The 11939-nt window shown below is 51.7% G+C and overlaps 1 pseudogene; it reads right to left on the bottom strand.

Annotated features, from left to right (window-relative positions):
- Window positions 1–1881: 1881 nt before the first annotated feature.
- Window positions 1882–1999, bottom strand: LOC126485644 (5S ribosomal RNA; annotated as a pseudogene).
- Between the last annotated feature and the right edge of the window lie 9940 nt (window positions 2000–11939).

Genomic DNA, 11939 nt, shown 5'->3' with positions numbered 1-11939 from the left:
TAGCAGTACGTTCACTTGTGGTGTATATGCAACAGCTGATCGACATACACTCCTGGAAATTGAAATATGAACACCGTGAATTCATTGTCCCAGGAAGGGGAAACTTTATTGACACATTCCTGGGGTCAGATACATCACATGATCACACTGACAGAACCACAGGCACATAGACACTGGCAACAGAGCATGCACAATGTCGACACTAGTACAGTGTATATCCACCTTTCGCAGCAATGCAGGCTGCTATTCTCCCATGAAGACGATCGTAGAGATGCTGGATGTAGTCCTGTGGAACGGCTTGCCATGCCATTTCCACCTGGCGCCTCAGTTGGACCAGCGTTCGTGCTGGACGTGCAGACCGCGTGAGACGGCGCTTCATCCAGTCCCAAACATGCTCAATGGGGGAGAGATCCGGAGATCTTGCTGGCCAGGGTAGTTGACTTACACCTTCTAGAGCACGTTGGGTGGCACGGGATACATGCGGACGTGCATTGTCCTGTTGGAACAGCAAGTTCCCTTGCCGGTCTAGGAATGGTAGAACGATGGGTTCGATGACGGTTTGGATGTACCGTGCACTATTCAGTGTCCCCTCGACGATCACCAGTGGTGTACGGCCAGTTTAGGAGATCGCTCCCCACACCATGATGCCGGGTGTTGGCCCTGTGTGCCTCGGTCGTATGCAGTCCTGATTGTGGCGCTCACCTGCACGGCGCCAAACACGCATACGACCATCATTGGCACCAAGGCAGAAGCGACTCTCATCGCTGAAGACGACACGTCTCCATTAGTCCCTCCATTCACGCCTGTCGCGACACCACTGGAGGCGGGCTGCACGATGTTGGGGCGTGAGCGGAAGACGGCCTAACGGTGTGCGGGACCGTAGCCCAGCTTCATGGAGACGGTTGCGAATGGTCCTCGCCGATACCCCAGGAGCAACAGTGTCCCTAATTTGCTGGGAAGTGGCGGTGCGGTCCCCTACGGCACTGCGTAGGATCCTACGGTCTTGGCGTGCATCCGTGCGTCACTGCCGTCCGGTCCCAGGTCGACGGGCACGTGCACCTTCCGCCGACCACTGGCGACAACATCGATGTACTGTGGAGACCTCACGCTCCACGTGTTGAGCAATTCGGCGGTACGTCCACCAGGCCTCCCGCATGCCCACTATACGCCCTCGCTCAAAGTCCGTCAACTGCACATACGGTTCACGTCCACGCTGTCGCGGCATGCTACCAGTGTTAAAGACTGCGATGGAGCTCCGTATGCCACGGCAAACTGGCTGACACTGACGGCGGCGTTGCACAAATGCTGCGCAGCTAGCGCCATTCGACGGCCAACACCGCGGTTCCTGGTGTGTCCGCTGTGCCGTGCGTGTGATCATTGCTTGTACAGCCCTCTCGCAGTGTCCGGAGCAAGTATGGTGGGTCTGACACAACCGGTGTCAATGTGTTCTTTTTTCCATTTCCAGGAGTGTATATGTGATTCTACTGGATGTATCTGTTTCGCTACATGCAGATGTGATGTGCACTTATTCACATCCTGTTCAGTTTGTTTTAGACGATCACTGTCCTCTTTCAGTTTCTTTGCGCTTCGACTTCCCACACACTTTACCTGAACCCATGTTTCTTAGATAGCTTTAATAATTTCTGCCTGCTGTAGCCTAAGCTGTGAGTAAAAAAGTAGCACTCCGTGGTCAGGCAACAAGTGTTCCATCGGGACCATCCTACCGCCGTGTCATCCTCAGGTGAGAATGCGGGTAGGAGGGGCGTGTGGTCATCACACCGCTCTCCCGCTCGTTATGATGGTTTTCTTTGACCGGAGCCGCTACTATTCGGTCGAGTAGCTCCTCAGTTGGCATCACGAGGCTGAGTGCACCCCGAAAAATGGCCACAGCACATGGCGGCCCGGATGGTCACCCATCCAAGTGTCGCCCACGCCCTACAGCGCTTAACTTCGGTGATCTGACGGGAACCGGTGTATCCACTGCTGCAAGGCCATTGCCTAAGCTGTGAGTGGTACTCCCACAATTCTGTCAAGTCTTCCTGCTGCTGATAGGATTGAGCTATCCCGAGAGAAATTTCTTCCAGTCTTTCTGTTATTGTTTTCTTGTCCTATTCTTGTAGACCGGCATCATCTTCTCTGCCTTACTACCGTTTTTGCTTATGTTGCATATTTCTTCGCTACTGGTGCCTCTTTCCTTGCTCCTAATGCTTCAGTCCTAGCTTCTCCTGTAGCTTTCTTCACATCAATTACTGTGTGTTATGACTCGGCTGCCATCTTCTGAATTTTCGTCACCTCGTGTTTGATTCTGCCTATGTCTTTCTTCGATTCTTTCTCGAATTATTTACTTTCCTTGTGCGTTATCTTTTCTTCCATTTGATTCCACTCTTCTTCTGTTTGCCTCATCTCTTCTGGTTGCTTTAGAAATTATTTACATTCTTTATTATTTTTCTGCTTTTTCTCTTCTATTTGTTTTAAAAACTTTTTATGTTCATTCTGCCTTTTCTCCCCTGCGTGCTTTAAAAATTCTAAGACTGCATTCATCTGTAAATTCTTCCCTTTCCCTAATTCTGGTGTAGAAGCATGTGAACTCATAATGTGACGTAGTTTTGGTGGCGAGACCAATCTATCACTTGCTGAAGAATTTCTGATTGTGACTACAGCGTCTACATGTTGTGAATTTACTCGTCCTTCATCCTTTCGATATTCAAGCTGCCCGTCTGTGTTCTGCATGATGTGATGCGCGATAATCAGTTCGTTGATTTCCTTCTTATCTTCGCCTTATCCAGCACTAACTGTACCGTCGCCGTTATTTTCTTTATCACCCAGAGTATTCTCCGCATCTCTGGTGCTGCTATCATTTCTGTCTGGATCCTTATCCTCTCTTTTGGACAATTTTTCGGGTTGTGTATTTTCTCATACGTGTGGCTACCAATACATTGATCCTTTCTATCGTTTGTGCCACTCAGACCAATTTTCTTCTGGTGCCACCTGCTGGCTGAATTTTTTTTTGAGAAAATGATATCTTACAGCTTATATGTAAATCCCACAGATGAGACACCCAGACATTAAGAGCACAAAGTACGTGGTTGGTACACCCAGAACTCGATTTAATGATGCGAAATACAACACGGAAGACAGAATAGATTTACTGTCCCCAATTCCCTGCCGTCAGATTTCCTATTATAACTTACATTTCCTTGCTTCAAGCATGAAAAATTTTGGATCTCCACTTAACTTCCATACAAGCATGGAACCGTTTGCACAAAAATTTGCAGTCCCTATTTACTTCTGCTGCTTATCACTCGTCTGTGAGCACCCTGATACCGATTCCGTACACCAAGGCAAATTTTGCTCCCGATGTGGAATTTTCCTGCAGCAAATATCACATAAAAATCATTATGATATACTTTTCATCATTTTTCTCCCTACTATTTTTTTTCAATTAATCCTGTTAAGCGACGCTCTGTCGTCTTTCAGTCCTACGCTGTCCCTCTCTCATTATCCTCCTCATTTCTTCCACCTTGTGAACAAACATGCACAACTCTCAAATTCCTGTGCGTAATGCCCTTATTCTCTGCAGGTACTATAAACTTCCTGTGTTGTTTAATAGCATGGCGCGCTATGGCTAGTCAAATTACATTTCGTACATTTCGTAGGATGTAAATTATCGATTTCCCACGCAATACCCCTTAAATGACTCACATTCGGTAGGGTATCCTCTCGAAATAGCTTGAAGTGAAATATTGGGTTTTTGTGCCATAATCGCTCCGCTACACTGACACACATGTACCACAAGAAATAACCCCTTCGAAAGTGAACAACGCTGTTATTATTCCATTAAGTTTCGGGTGTGCAGCCGCAAGAAATCTCCTTCTTCTTCTAATATTTCGGCTGTGTAACGTTCAGCCATCTTCAGAGTGAGCCGCAAGACTGCCGCTCCAGTGCTTCTTTTTTTCTTTATTGTAATTTTAATCACCTCATACAGGCGGGCTGTCAGCAGCATATTACGCTGCTCTTCAGCCTTAAGTGGTACAATAATATGACATATAGGTGACACAGACAATACAATAAAAACGGCAGGCAAAAAATGTAGATACAAAAAACAATAAACATGAAGCCGTTCACGCTGGACGAGAAAAACACTAACACTTGTTGACACGGAGCACCTAACACGGATGACTGCGACGGCACACGTGAACAGTGGAGGCGTGACGGCGAAAGAACACTAAACACAAAACGAAGGCCCACACACGAGACACTGATGGCGATGATCTCCGGCGCGCGAAAGTCCACTGAGCGTGTAAGGGTCCGGGGACCTGCCAAGAGAGGAGGAGGGGGGAGCTGGGAGAGGGAGAGGGGAGAGCAGAGATGCCATGGACAGAGGAGATAGGGGGAAGGGAGGAAGGGGGAGGGGAAGTCCGGGGGAAGAGGGGTGGAGAAAGGGGGATGGGGGGAAAAGGAAAGAGAAGGGAGGGGAAGGCAGGGAGGGTGCCCAAAAGGAAAGGACACAGGAAGTGGGGGGGGGAGGATCAAAGTTGATAGGAGGGGTAGATGGAGGGGAGGAGGACATCATCAGGGAGGGGGAGCAGGCGGAAGCAACCTTGGGAGAGGGTAAGGAGGGTGTAGAGATGGAGACTGTGTGGGACGTGGGAATACAGGCGCTGCAGTGGGCGGGGGTGAGAGAGGATGGGTGAGACAAGCATGTGAGGAGGATCGAGTTTGCAGGAGGTGTACAGGATCTGTATCCTTTCAAGGAAGAGGAGGAGGTGGGGGAAGGGGATGAGATCGCACAGGATCCGCGTGGGGGAGGGGAGATGGATGCGATAGGCGAGGTGGAGAGCATGGCGCTCATAGATTTGGAGGGATTTATAAAAGGTAGTTGGGGCGGAGATCCAGGCCGGATGGGCGTAACAAAGGATAGGGCAGATGAGGGATTTATAGGTGCGGAGGATGATGGAGGGGTCCAGACCCCACGTACGGCCAGAAAGGAGCTTGAGGAGACGGAGTCGGGAGTGTGCCTTGGCTTGGATTGTCCAGAGATGGAGAGTCCAGGAGAGGCGACGGTCGAGGGTGACGCCAAGGTACTTAAGGGTGGGGGTGAGAGCGATAGGACGGCCATAGATGGCGAGATAGAAATCAAGGAGGTGGAAGGAAGGGGTGGTTTTGCCAAGAATGATCGCCTGGATTTAGGAGGGATTGACATTGAGCAACCACTGGTTGCACCAAGTGGTGAACCGGTCATGATGGGATTGGAGAAGGTGTTTGGAGCGCTGCGGGGTGGGGGCAAGGGCAAGGAAGGCGGTGTCATCGCCACCATATACAAAAGGTACAGAAGGGGGGAGAGGACAGAGCCTTGGGGCACACTGGCGGAGGGGAAAAAGATGTAGGAATCTGTGTTATGGATGGTGACGTAGGAAGGACATTGGGAGAGAAAGGAGCCGATCAGACGGACATATTTAATGGGAAGGGCGAAGGTTTGGGGCTTGTAGATGAGACTGGAATGCCATACGCGGTCATAAGCACGTTCGAGGTCCAGGGAGAGGAAGATTGCGGAGTGACGAGAATTAAGCTGGTCGGAAAGGAGATGAGTGAGGTGAAGGAGAATGTCGTCGGAAGAGAAGGATGGCCGAAAGCCACACTGGGTAACAGGAAGGAGGTGGTGCTGGTGGAGATACTGGTGGATGCATCGGGTGAGGATGGATTCCAGGACCTTGCTGATGACCGAGGTAAGGCTGATGGGACGGTAGGAGGAGACGGGGGACTGCGGTTTGCTAGGTTTAAGGAACATCAGGATACGGGAGGTTTTCCACAGGTTGGGGTAGTAACCGGTGGACAGGACTACATTGTAGAGCCTGGCCAGAGTGGAGAGGAAAGAGACAGGAGCTTCATGAAGGCGATGGTAGGTCACACGATCGTTGCATTTGGTGCGGAGTGTAGCAATGAGATCCTGTGTAGTGATAGGGGCATTGTGTTCCATGTGTGGAATGTTGTCCAGGTACTGGAAACCAGGTGCGAGGGGAGGGACAGATGTGTCAGTTCGATCACGGTCATTCGGGAAGAGGGAGTAATCGAACTGGGGATCATCGGGGATGGAAAACACATCGGAGAGGTAGGAGGAAAAGTGATTTGCCTTACTAAGGGTGTCAGGGAAGGGGTGATCATCATGGAGAAGAGGATAGTAGGGGGAGGGTTTAGTTCCGGTAAGGCGACGGAAGGCTGACGAGAACTTGGACGAGTTTAGAGGTGGGGTAGCATGTCTGTTGCCAGTCCCGGCGTTTCTTAGCTGCGAGCAAATTACGAATGTGTCGCTGGAGTTGCACGGTAGAGATGGCGGGATTCACGGAGGAGGAGAACGGCCTGTGGGGGTAAGGTAGGACGGTGGGGATGGATGGCAACAGTATGGACGTGGGCCTCCACGGCCTCTGACAAGGTCTGCTGGAGAAAGGAGGTGGCATGGGTTACACCGTCAGGGTGGTGGTAGGTGCAGGGGTGGCTATCGACCTGGGTGGAGAGGGTTTCCCGGTAGGCATTCCAGTTGGCATGGGAATAGTCATGGATGTACTTAGGGGGAGGGTCATTACGAGGGTCGGAGTGGGGGCGACGACCGTCTGAAATGGTGAGGAGGACAGGGAGATGGTCGCTACCAATAGGCTCCAGGACATCCACCGTTATGCGACCAAGGAGGTTGGGGGAGGAAAGGATAACATCAGGAGTGGAGTTGGAATCGGGACGGGTGTCCTGGGGGTGGGGATGAGGTCGCCTTGAAGGAAGGAGAGGAACTGATGCCACCGCTGTAACTGGGCGGCGAAACGACTGTGGATGTTGAGGTCGGCGGCGATCACGTAGGAGGAGAAGGTATGGTCAATGTGGGAGAGGAAGTCGAAGGGACTAGGGGCGTTAGGGCGGACATAGATGGTGGCGCAAGTAACGGTAAGGCCGGGAACGAAGAGACTAAGGATCAGGTGTTTGGTGGGGTCGGGAAGGAGAGGTTGGAGCCGAACGGGGATCTGGCGGTGGTGACCAATGGTAACTCCACCACACGCTATCGGGAGGGGATTATCGGAGCGGTGAAGGAGGTAGGGCGAAGTGTGGACGGTGGTGAGGTTGGAGGAAGGTTTCTTTGAGGAGAAAGGCATCCATGTGGTGGGTGGCAAGGGTGTGCAGGAAGAGGTTCTTGTTGGTGGGAAGGGAGCGGATGTTGTTGAAAAGGATACAGTGCTGTCGCGCCATGACAGGGATTTAGACAAGGGTGTCAAGACGGGAGAAGGTGAAATGGGCCTGGTTGTTGGAGTAGGTGGCGTACATTTTTAGGTGGAAAACGGAACGGGAGGCGAGGGATATCTGTTGGAGGGTGTGGGGGCGCTGAAAAGGATGAACATTCTGAAGGACGATGGTGAGGAATCTGATGATGTCCTCAGCGGTAGGGGGTGGGCGAAGGGAATTGCCGGGAGGGGTGGGGGCGTCCAGAGGGCGGACAGGAACGGTGAGTTCAGGAGTGGTAGGTGGGGGTTGGGCCTTACATTTCTGGGAGTAAGTGGGATGAGGGAGGTTACAGGTATTAGAGGAGGGTGGGGACAGAAGATTGGGGCACTGCCATAAAAAGTGGGCTTGCCTACAGTGCGGGCAGGTGGGTGCCTCGCGGCACTCAGATGTAGGGTGTGCATTATACCGCACCTTTGGCAGTGGAGGGATTGAGGAGGGGAACGGGAAGGGTCAACTAGGTAGTGTTGGTGAAAGAGAAGGGCAACCTCCATCAGGAGATGGTCGATGGAGGGGGCATGTTCAGAAAAGACTGCATAAGGCGGGTGGGGCTGGCAGAGTTATGGATGCGGCAAACCGCACGCCCCTCCAGATGGGGATGCACCTTGGGCTCCGCCAACACCTCCTCCTCCGTGATTGCTGGACTAAGCCGAGTGATCACAGCAGTGAGGGTCGGTGGGCGTTGCGGGGGTTGGGGTTGATGGGAGGGAGGTGGGGAAGGAGCAGGGGTGAGGGAGGCATTAGGGCCAAAGCGGGTGACAGGGATGTGGGAAAGGAGGTCTGTGTGGAGGGTAGGGCTGGGTGTGGAGATGAGCACTGAATCATGGAGAGAAGTGAGGAGGGAGATGGGGGCACCAGGAAAAGTCTGGCGAAGGAAGAGGGTGAGGTTCCAGGCTTCAATAAGGGAGGGATCAGGACAGGAGAGGAGGTAGCGGTAGGAGGAGGGGGTGGGGGAGGAGGAGGAGGGGGCATGGACAGGCGGGGAGACATCCATGGCATCATGGGTGGGGGAAGGGGGATGAGGAGGAACCTTTTTGGGAGTAGAGGAGGCAGGGGTGCCACTGGGGTGCTTGACGGCGGCGGAGGAGGTGTGGGGGATGGGAGCGACTGGAATGTGGCGAGGAGTGGCAGGTCCCGGTGCTGGAGTCGGCGCCGGAGATGGTGAGGGCGATGGCGAAGGCGACGGTGAAGACGATGGCGATGAAGGTGAACGGGAGAGTTGAGCGTGGGCCGTAGCCCTCCGGGCGACCACCCTAACAGGGGCGCAGAAACGGAAGCAGCAGAGGGAGGGATTGGAGGGAAGGGATCAGAGGAGCCACGGGAGGGAGGAGCCAGGGATGGGGCGACAAATAGGGAGGGAGACGGGAGAGTGAGGAGTGGGGGGATGGACTGAGGGGATAGTGATGCGGCACACCACGTGATAGTGGTGGCAGTGGCGGTGTGGGAGGTGTATATGATGGTAGTGGTGGTGGCTGTGGAAGAGGTGGTGGGGGTTGACATTATGATAAGGGGAAAAACACAGGACAAGACAAAGAAGCAAACGAGAGGCGGGCAGGGCGACGAGAGACACAGAGTAGAAGCGGACGGAGAATGACGAAGGACGAAGGAGACTGGGGGCAAAGCCCCACCCTGCTGTCGCTGGCGGGGGGGCGATCCGGCTGGCTGCCTTGTGGGGACACCTCCGCTGCTGCTGCTGGTGGTGCTGGTGGTGGTGGTGGTGGTGGTGGTGGTGGTCGTGGCAGCTAGGACCACTGCTGGCTGCTGGCTGCTGGCTGCGACCGCTGGTGGCTGCGACCGCTGCTGGCTGCGACCGCTGGTGGCTGCAACCGCTGGAGGCTGCGACCACTGGTGGCTGCTGGCTGCTGGCGGGGACCGCTGCTGGCCGCTGACTGTTGGTTGCTGGCGGGGACCGGTGCTGGTGGGGACCACTGCGGGCTGCGGGCTGTGGGCTGCGGGCTGCTGGCGAGGACCGCTGCTGGCTGCTGGCGGGGACCGCTGCTGACGGGGACCGCTGCTGGCTGTGGTCTGCGGGCGAGGACCGCTGCTAGCTGCCGGGGGGGACCGCTGCCGGCTGCTGGTGGGGACCACTGCTGGCTGGACTCTTGCATGTCGACCAGCTGGCTGGCTGGCTGGCACCTGCAACACTTATCGCTTCGATTGGTACCGTAATAGCACAATCGAAGGGCGGTATTCAAACGAATTACCGCCGGAGATGGCCCTTTATACTGTTTTACCGCGTGACTGCGCATGCGGCCACAGATGCAAATGCGCCAGAGACGTTGGGCGGCAGAGACGTGCATAACGCGCGAGTTGTATGTATGACTCCGCAGTTGATCTGTGTTGGCATATCGATATATCATTGTGAGCTGCACTGTGACGACGTCTTTGCGAGTTTATTACAGCAAGTGCCGGATTCCAGGATTCTTCAAGATTGAAACCACTATCTCTATTAATTAAATTCGTCGTCAAGCGAATTTCGATTGTCTCCTTCGCTATCGAGTCCCAAAAGGATGACGTAGTTGCCAAAATTTCGACGTTGTCATACAACATACTGTGACCATTATCAATACAGTGCTCTGCCACTGCCGACTTGTTAGGTTGTAAAAGTCGTGTGTACCTCCGGTATTCTGTACATCTTTCGTGGACAGTACGAGTTGTTTGTCCGATGTAAGAAAGGCCACATTCACATGGAATTTTGTAAACTCCAGATTTTCGGAGCAGAAAATCATCTTTGACGGAGCCCACGAGTGCAACTGTCTTGGGTGGAGGACGAAAAATCACTTTTACTTTGTGTCTACCGAGAATGCGTCCTATTTTTGATGAGAGGCTACCCACATATGGCAGGAAGGCCATCGATTTAAAGGTTTCTTCATCTTCTTCCGCTTTCTTTGTGGCCTCTTTCGGTTTCATTTTCAGTGTCCTCTGTATTTGTTGTGGAGAGTACCCATTGTCTTCAAACACTCTTCGTAAGTGGGAGAGTTCATCTAGCAGACTCCTTCTGTCAGAAATAATATGCGCTCTGTGAGTCAAAGTTCGGAGAACACTCATTGTCTGGGCAGGATAGTGGAAGCTGTTTGCACGTAAATACAGATCGGTGTGCGTCGGCTTCCTATAAACTTCATGTCCCAAAGTGCCATCCTCTCCACGCAGAACGAAAATATCCAAGAATGGAAGGCATCCCTCCTTTTCAATTTCCATTGTGAAGTTTATTTGATCGTGGAGGGAGTTCAGATGTCTTAAGAAGTCTTGCAAGTTGTCTTCACCATGGGGCTAAACTACAAAGGTGTCATCAACATACCTCCAGAATACCGTGGGTTTCAAGTCAGCAGATTCAAGCGCCTTCTCCTCGAAGTCCTCCATAAACAAATTGGCCACCAGAGGGGATAAGGGACTACCCATGGCGACTCTGTCCGTCTGTTCAAAAAATTCGTTGTTAAATAAGAAATATGTGGAGTTCAGAACATGTTTAAATAAAGCTGAAATCTCTTTGTGAAAACTTCTTTCAATAGGTTGTAGGGATTCAGGAAGGGGAACCTTTGTAAATAAAGCCACCACATCAAAACTAACTAATATATCAGACGGGTTCATTTTCAATGATTTCAGTTTACTAATGAAGTCAGCCGAGTTTCTTATGTGGTGAGTAATTGTCCCACAAGAGGCCTCAACAATGATGCCAGATGTTTGGCAACGCCATAGGTCGGAGAGCCTTTGTTACTCACTATGGGGCGTAGAGGGACATCTTTCTTGTGGACCATTGGTAGTCCATAAAGTCTAGGAGGCACCGGACTACTTGGTTTCAATCTCCGAACAACTTCTGGTGGAAAGGGAGAATGATTCAGAAGCGAAACAGTTTTCTTGGCCACTCGATTAGTGGGATCCCTGCTGATCTTCCGGTACACGTCTCCGGTGCACGTCTCTGCGGCCCAACGTCTCTGGCGCATTTGCATCTGTGGCCGCATGCGCAGTCGCGCGGTAAAACAGTATAAAGGGACGAAGCGAGCACTGGAGCGGCAGTCTTGCGGCTCACTCTGAAGATGGCTGAACGTTACACAGCCGAAATATTAGAAGAAGAAGGAGATTTCTAGCGGCTGCACACCCGAAACTTAATGGAACAATCTTTGCGCCGCCAAAATCTGAAGATTCACAACGCTGTTATTGACATCCGTACACAACAACATGTAATGCAAGAACAAAAAATCAACACGCACACAAAAATATTAACCTGAGGGATAAATACATAGATTACGAAATTCGCGCCAGCAACTATAGCTATTTGAAGCCATTTTGACTATTTTCGAACCGTGGCTGTCTCAAGAAAGATGTAAAGTTTTTTTTTAAATTACCACTACCAGTCACAACTGGTAATTTAAAAAACCGTTACTTAAAAAAACCTTTACTTATAACTACAACTACCACGGATCTACATATTCACAGCTTTGTAACACGATACTCACTGGTAATTAAATTGAGAATTATCAGATTTGTAAATCAGATAACATAACAATACCCTGCCAGACGTTGACTTATACACGATATTAGTTCAACAATAGTGGCCTGATGCGTCACAAAGAATTTAAAACCCTGAATCTTGGCGTGGAACGACAATTTCATTCAAAGTGTCGCGTTTGGAGGGCAGACATTTGGGTACCTCTAATATATTTATGCGTCGGAATATTCTG

Source organism: Schistocerca serialis, chromosome 6, assembly GCF_023864345.2.
Source record: "Schistocerca serialis cubense isolate TAMUIC-IGC-003099 chromosome 6, iqSchSeri2.2, whole genome shotgun sequence".
Lineage (NCBI taxonomy): Eukaryota > Metazoa > Arthropoda > Insecta > Orthoptera > Acrididae > Schistocerca > Schistocerca serialis.
Note: the sequence above shows the minus strand (reverse complement) of the source record. Positions and strands in the feature narration are given on the sequence as shown.